Source organism: Antechinus flavipes, chromosome 2 (genome assembly GCF_016432865.1).
Source record: "Antechinus flavipes isolate AdamAnt ecotype Samford, QLD, Australia chromosome 2, AdamAnt_v2, whole genome shotgun sequence".
NCBI classification, from domain to species: Eukaryota; Metazoa; Chordata; class Mammalia; order Dasyuromorphia; family Dasyuridae; genus Antechinus; species Antechinus flavipes.
Window position 1 is genome coordinate 69676477 of NC_067399.1, and position 8106 is coordinate 69684582.

Sequence of the window (8106 nt, forward strand, 5' to 3'; positions counted from 1 at the left end):
CACATCTTCATAAATTAACCCTGCTCAAGGGTTCCCATACTTCCCACACACACGTACTTTTGCTTCTTATCCCCAGAATTTAACAGAGACCTTGATGCACAGCTGATGCTTTATAAATATTTATTGACTAAGTGACAGATTTGACCTGGCTCCTTCTCAAATTGCTCTTCCCCTTGTAAAAGGAAACTCCCCTTTAGTTTTTTCTTTCATCTAATCTCTTTACAATACACATGTGTAGATTAGTGCTATTCCCTTGGATCCCCTTTGTTTTAGACTCAGGGGTTAGCCTTTCCCAAAGACTACACTAAAAGTTTTCCATATCAACAATTCAAGTCTTTCAGGTTTGGTCTCTGGAGAAACAAAGTTGTTGTTGTTGTTGTTGTTTTTGTAGTAAATTTATTTATTTTTAATACAATGAATATTTTTAATAATTTAATATTTATTTAATACAAATGTTTGGTTCTAGAAATAACCAAATTAAAGTAATAGCCTAATAGTAACTTTTGTGGCAAAGTCTCTGTTCATGAATGACCAGATTTAGGAGGGGAATTAGAGAGCAAAAGAACATTTAACTAAAGAAGTAATAGTTAAAATTTAGCAAATAACATCCCGATATTTAAAGAATCAAAGGAATAGAGTGGCTAATAATGGTAGCTTGGAGACATAAGAAGCAAACAGGAAACAAAGACCAGAATTAGGTCAGAATTAAAAAGAAGTGGGTTCAAACAAAAATTCTTTGATCCAATTTATCATTCTCAATGAATATTTCAGTGAATTGAACTACAGATAGAGCAAACTGTTGGTCAGTTATAGCATTATTCTGATTATTAGGTATAGACAAAGAAATCCTTTCCATAGTCTAACAAGAGTCCTATCTATATTCAATTCCTATACACAGAATTTCTTTCAAAGGAAGCAATTGTGTCTGAGTGAAGAAGGCCAGGATGGAAGTATGTACTCATAATTTTATCACACATGTTAATGCTCCCCAAAAGAGACTTGAGTTTTGTTTATGTCAGAGAGAATTCCAGAGTACAGGTTTAATATTAAGCATATGTGTTGGAATCTTTACACATTATTAAGTCATTAGAGTTGATAGAGACAATAATTATCTAATTTAGTATGGTTCAGTATGATTGATCTGATCTTACAAGGAGATGTTATGGGCCAGAAGAAACAAGGTCCTAAGTGGAAACATGCTTATGTTCACACCTTTAGAGTGCTCATATAAGCAAGAAGCTCTTAGGGCCAGAGAGCACTCTGGGAGGACACCCATAATCCCACTCTCTTGGAGAAGGAGCATAAATAGAGCTTCAGTGAGCCAGTCAAGGGAGTTCAGCTGAAAAGATTGAGAGGGAAGCCAGTCAAGTGAGTTACTTCGGGACATTGCCAGGGGTCAGAGAGGAGCACTCTGGGAGATGTGGAAGCCCACAAGCCCTCTCCGGGAGGTAAGAGAGATTCATTCCATTTTCCACTTGGCTGGCTGAAGGGTGAAGGAAAAACCTTTGAATTTGGAGACATTCAGAGGGAACCAAGCAGAGAGATGGGCCAAGAAAAGTAACCGGGCTATTTTGAGGAAGCAATAAAGATCTGAACTTTTGACACCTGGCTGCATTTGGAGTGATTATTACTTGTAACTGAAACTAAGCCTGCCTCCAGAAAACCTCCCCGAGAAACCTGCTCCCAGAGAGAACCATTATATTTTAAAGAAAAAGAACACATTTTTGCCGTCGGAACGCGGGGCTGGTAAAATCCTGATTTCAGTGGAAAAGCTCCGATCCTGATCCACTGGAAAAGCCTTTGATCCTGATCCAGTGGAAAAGACTCCCCAACCCAGAAATGAGGGTGAGTACAAAAAAGAAATTTTGTTAAGAGTTAAAGTAGAATTTCAGCTAAGATGGGACAGATGTTTAGAAAACAGCCTTCTGTTTCTGTTCAAGGAAAATGTTTAGAGAGCATTGTCAAAATTATGTAAAGCCAAGGTTTGATTATAATTTGGAGCAGATCACTGAACTTTTACAAACTGTTAAGTACACATATGCATGCTTCAAATAAAAAAAAAAATCTTAGCCCATTTCTCCAGCGAATTTTATATTTTGGATAAATACAGATCCTCCTCTCTATATGAGTACAATTTAGGCAGCCAGATAGCACAATGGATAGAGTATAAGATCTGAATTCAGAAAAATATGAGTTAAAAGCTGACCTCTGACACTTACTATGTGTCTTTGCACAAGTCAATTAATATCTCTCTATCTCTATTTACTCATTAAAATGGGAATAGCCTGTCATCCAGGGGTGTTGTGAAGATAAGATAATATTTGCAAAGCATTAAAGCATTGTATAAATGCTACTTGAAATAACTTTAGGAGAAATTTTGTGTGATTTAGCATAATTATTCAGCATATAACACAAAAGAGAGTTTAACATTTCACAGGTTGAATATTTCAAGGGATTCATTATTTTAAAAGTTAAATGAAATTAATATTTGAATTTTTTTTACATAGGATAAATTTTTTTCTTCATCATACAATAGGAGTATTGAAAACATGTCAAATATTATTTTGGACTGAGAATGAACAAGAGAAAAGATTACTCCCATTTCAGATCAGAAAAGTTCAGAGAATCACAAGCAATACCAAGTGTGAGGTTTTAATGAATTTTTTTCACTCAACTGCAGTATAGCAATTGCCACTGATATGCTTTCTATTTTTTCAAAGCATTTTTAATTGGACAAATCATTTAAACACCCACAAGCAGCCGATTCTTCATCAGCATAGATGTAGAGTGGCATAATTCAACCCTTCATTACAATGTTCCATAATCCCTTGCTCTTGTTTTAACCTTCTCTGTGAAAAATATAATTCATCTCAAACTGACACAGTGTCCTGTTGGTTATGCAAATAGTTACAATATAGGAAAGGGAGTTTGCAGCTACTTTCATATCTTGGTTCCCATGAGCAAAGCTTTTATCCAAATCTTTAAATAGCACTGATGAGTTCAAATAATTATTCCACTAACATATATTAAGTTCTTTTGTGCTCTCTTTTCCAATGTGCTTATCTTTCTTTATTACAGGAAAAAGAGAAATATTACAAGAAAGAGATTGAATGACACTACCAAAACTATCAAGAGATCCAGAGAAAGAAAAAGGAGAAACCAGAATATTGTGGGGTTAATTACAAGAACACTTTGGTTTATGTTTGGGTCTCATTAGAATCCTCCTGTTCTGTTTGGCCATTGGATCTCCCACCCCATAGACTTCAGATTTTGCATGAAGCAGTAGGATAGATCTGGGATCAATTTAGTTTCTGATACTTATGACACATGTAACCACAGGAAAGTTTCTTGTCTTGCTGTGCCTCCGTTTCTCCTTCTAAACCAGGAAGATTTTGGAGCCAGAAGGGCTGATCTTCAATGCTTGCTCTGCTTCCTATTAGCTGAATGACCTATGTCAGGCACTAAATCTCCAGGCACCTCGGCTTCCTCATCTTTGAAACATTGGCTGTGGTGGGTAGGTGACATCTAACATAGTTTCCCATCTCTAAACCTATGAATCTGCTCCGATACCCACAGTAGTTAAATCACAGTATTAATGTCACAATCTAATGAGATCATCTGTGTAAAATGATTTATAAAACTTAAAGGGTTATAAAAATTTAGGTCAGCTAGTTTACATATAAGTTACACATAGTTGTATGCATATACACATATATACATACATGTACTCATATACAGTAAACTTGTATGTGTATATGTATGTATATTTTTGTTGCCATGTGGTACAATTCAAATTCTGCTTTAGGCACTTACTCATTGTGTGAGTCTGGGCAAATCACTTAATCATTGTCTGCCTCAGTATTCTCATCTTTAAAATGGGAATAACAATAGTCTCCACATCCTCAGATTGTTGTAGGAGTCATATAGGTTACCATATACAGCTCTTTGATAATTATACTTCATAAATGCTAGATATTATTACTATTCACTGGCTACCTAGTTACTTTATATATTTACATATGTATTGATAGAATACTATATTATATACAGCACAGTACCATATATATATATGTGTGTGTGTGTGTGCATAGATATATTTATGTATGTGTAAGTATAAACGCATATGGCCAAATATTTATGTTCTAAATAGACTTAATCAAGTATCCATAGCTTAAAGTTAAAATGGTCTCTTTGACATGCGTAGTATGGAGGGTGTATGGAGAATGGCTTTGCTTCTGCGTCTGTAATCAGGTTATGGCTTCTTTACATACATGGAGCTCATGTACCCTGAGAGCTGAGAAACAAGGTTATTCTCCAAGAGTTTTAGCTTCCCCCAAAGAGGCGGCCTATGTTCTGATTTCACTTTCCATATTGATCTGAGCCTGCCACAGAGCAAGGCAACTACCATGAAGTGGAACACTACCCATCAAAAAGCAACAAGAAATCTCCAAACCTATTTTCAGTCTTGCCATACCTATCTATTTTTCTTTTTCTGTCAGCTGGGTTATCAAAACTATCCTTTCTATTCTTTCACCACAAAGAAAACACCCATCCAGAAGTCTACACAGACTGGAGTTTGGAGGAGTGTACATTTCTCTCCCAAAGCACATAAAGCTTTTAAGGGATCTTAAACCTGAAGGAGGGGAATAATAATGAATCACAAAATGGCCCCCAGTGGCCTGATATAGACTATAGTTAATAAACCTCCAACAGAGAGTTTTCCAGCAATAGTATTTTTTATATAGTATATATTCCTGACAAGTTATCTAGAAAATAAAATTCATGGTATTTGGAGCTGGAAGGGATTTTAAATAATAATAAGAAGATGGAGAATGAATATTTCTGTATCAAGTTTTATGTTCTGCAAAGTGCTTTACAAAATTATGTTGTTTGACTCTCACAAGGACCTAGTGAAGTAGGTGCTATTCTTTTCTGTATTTTATAGAGATGAAAACAGGGTTGGGGAGTTTAGGGGACTTGTCCAGGACCATACTAATTATCTTAGGAAAGATTTAAATTCAAGTCTTCATGACTTCAAATTTCCAACTCTTTCCTTTATTCCAAATCTCTCATTTTTATAAGAAAAAAAAAAAAACCCGGATTTTGTCATCTATTAAATGTCACTCTGAAGGTAAATAGCAGGAACAGGATTTGAACATAACTTCTTCATATGGAAAATCCAATTTTCTTTCCACTATATCACAATGTCCTCATATATTGAGCCCTGTATCCACTTAACTCCATAATCCAGGAAGTCATAATAAGAAAATGTTTTTTTACTTCTGTCTTCAATAGGAGAAAGTGGAGGGAAAAGGAATAGAAGAGAAGAAAAGACTGGAGTTGAATAAGAAGGAAGTTTCTATGTTTATTTGGAAGAGTTTAAACTCATTAAGAAGGATAGACATTAAATTTGTACAAGAGTAATTTGGAAAAACTCTTGGGGAAATATGATGAAATTTTGGAAAAGAATAATCACTGGGTCCAGGTTTTAATTATCCCTTCTTTTATTCTGAGGTTAAAGGAGAAGAACTTGGAAGAAGAAGGCTGATGCAAAATCTGATGAAAGATGCAAAGAAGATTTGAGGAAAGGACTTAAAGATAAAAAGGAGACGTTAAGTGACAAGAAAAAGAGTAAGAAAAATTAACTGAAGCAAATGTAATAGTGAAGAAATCATTAAAATCAGAACAAAGTTTCTTAAACTGAGATGCAAGACCTAATGGGGCCGCAAAAGTGAGTGTGGGGATCATGAAATTATGATGACATATTGTCAGTAAATATTTGATTTATATATCAGTTTTATATATTTATCTACCTAGGATCATGTAAAAATTTATAAGGAGAAAAAAGGTCATGAGTGAAAAAAGTTTGAAAAGCCCTGATTTGCCATATGTTGAAAATCAGTGAAACAGATAAGAGTCCTAAGTAGGAGGACTAGTTAAATATGACAGAGTAGGAGCTTTATAAATATTTACTGATTGATTGATAAGAGGTTGCAAAACATCTTAACAATTGTGTAGAGAAGTGTAAGCACCTGCAAGTACTTCAAAAAAATACCTAAAAATCTCAATTACTATGAAGAGCAAGGCTAATATTTCAGTAATTTATTACTACAGCCAAGTGATTCCTATCTTTCTTCTAAATGCAGTTTGACCTTATTCAAAGAAGAGAATAGGAAGGAACTCAACAACAGCTCTTAAAACGTCAAGTAATCAGAGTCAATGGTGTGATCTTTTATTTATTTTTTTTAAGTAGGGATACAATGAAAGAAGAAGGGGGAGGGATAGGAAGGAAGATCTGAAATGCTCAAGAAGAAACTTAACCTATCATGAGGTTAACCAATACAAGAATTTCACATGGTGAAGGGAAGAATATTTTGAAAAAAACAAAACAACAACAACAACAACAACAAAAATAACAACAGGCATACAGCCAATATGATGGGGCTAAAAACAAGGCAACAAATAGATTTGAGCCTTTTCTTGAAGAAGAGGGTGCTGGGTGGCCTAAGGAGGAAGTAGGCATTGCCTGATCTCCAAGGAAAGATAAGAATCAAGATATATAAATTATTAGATAAAGGATTATCAAGCAAGAGTCTGAGGAAGAAAAGAAGAATAATGATGAGAGATAGTAATAAAGAGAGAAAATAGAATTGATTTTCAACAAAGACCTCAGAAAACCAAACTAGCCATTTGTGAACTTAATGATAGAGAGATCATCTATTGTTTTTCCAAGGCTTGGAGGTAGCTAAATGATGTAAAAGATAGAGCTTTGGGCTTGAAGTTAGGAAACTGAGTTCATATCTTGAGTAAATTACTTAACCACTACCTGCCTTAGTTTCCTCATATGTAAAATGGGGGAAAAAAGCAGCATCTATTTCTTGGGGTTATTATGAGTATGAAATTAATAGTAAGCATTACATAAATATTAACCATTATTATTAAGTATCAAGATAGCTATATATTAATCTAATATCTCAAAAAATCTATTGTTTTTCTAAGGCATAGAGGCAGTGATGTAGTTCAGTAAAATGAGTACAGAGCCTAAAGTCAGAAAAACCTGAGTTCAAATTCAGACTCAGATACTTACTAGTTGTGTATCCTTGGACAAGTTACTTAATCTCAGTTTTTTCATCTGCAAAATGAAGATAACAATAATATCTATCTCCTAGAGTTGTTGTAAGAATTAAATAATTTGTTTTATTTTACTATAATATTTGATAATAAAATTATAATAATATTTATTATATTATTTTATTAGGAGGAAGATTCTTTTTTTTTTAATGGAATGTTTCACGAATTTGCCTGTCTTCCTTGCACAGGGGCCATGCTAATTTTCTCTGTATTGTTCCAATTTTAGTATATGTGCTGCCAAAGCAAGCACAGGAGGAAGATTCTTAATCATGCATAGTCAAGTATAACAAACTCCCACACTATGTCCAAAAACATATATGTCATTCTGCAACCTGAGTCAATCATCCCTCTGTCAGGACATGGGTAGCTCATTGCTTTTCTGAAACTGAAATTTGTTACTTATTTTTCTACATCATAGGAGACACTGAAGTACAAATTTCTATGTGAAGTTTCCCTTTATACCTCAAGTTCATTATAATTTCTCATAGATGTCATATAATATTTTGTTTCACACTAAGCTAAAACCCCAAATACGAAATAATGAAATTTATTATAATTGATAATAACCTATATTTGTATCTTTATCCACTAATAGACTATGAACTCTGTGAACTAATAGGCTATGGCTTCAATTTAAACCTCTTATTTCCCCAGCTCATAGCATAGCACACTGCACATAGTAGACACCTTAAAAAACTCTCAGTCTAGCAAAAGCATTTTACCGTGTAGTGTTTTCTATCTGGTGATTTGTGAAAACTTTGGTTCATCATTACGAACTAAATTCAAACTAAAAATTCTTTAATGGTGCTCTATGCAGTAAACAATTACCAAATTTATATTATGAACACATACACACAGATATAGATAGATACCTAGCTATGTCTTTTTTCTGTGATGATACATATGTGTATTTTGAAGCATTAAAGATTTCTTTCTGCAGGAAAAGTTATCATTATAGTTATTATAAGAAATTAA

General features: G+C 34.0%; 1 non-coding gene across 1 annotated transcript; it reads right to left on the reverse strand.

Annotated features, from left to right (window-relative positions):
* Nucleotides 1-7274: 7274 nt before the first annotated feature.
* On the reverse strand, nt 7275-7381 carry LOC127552545 (U6 spliceosomal RNA). The gene has a single exon (XR_007951421.1). It is a non-coding gene; the product is annotated as a U6 spliceosomal RNA (small nuclear RNA).
* Between the last annotated feature and the right edge of the window lie 725 nt (nt 7382-8106).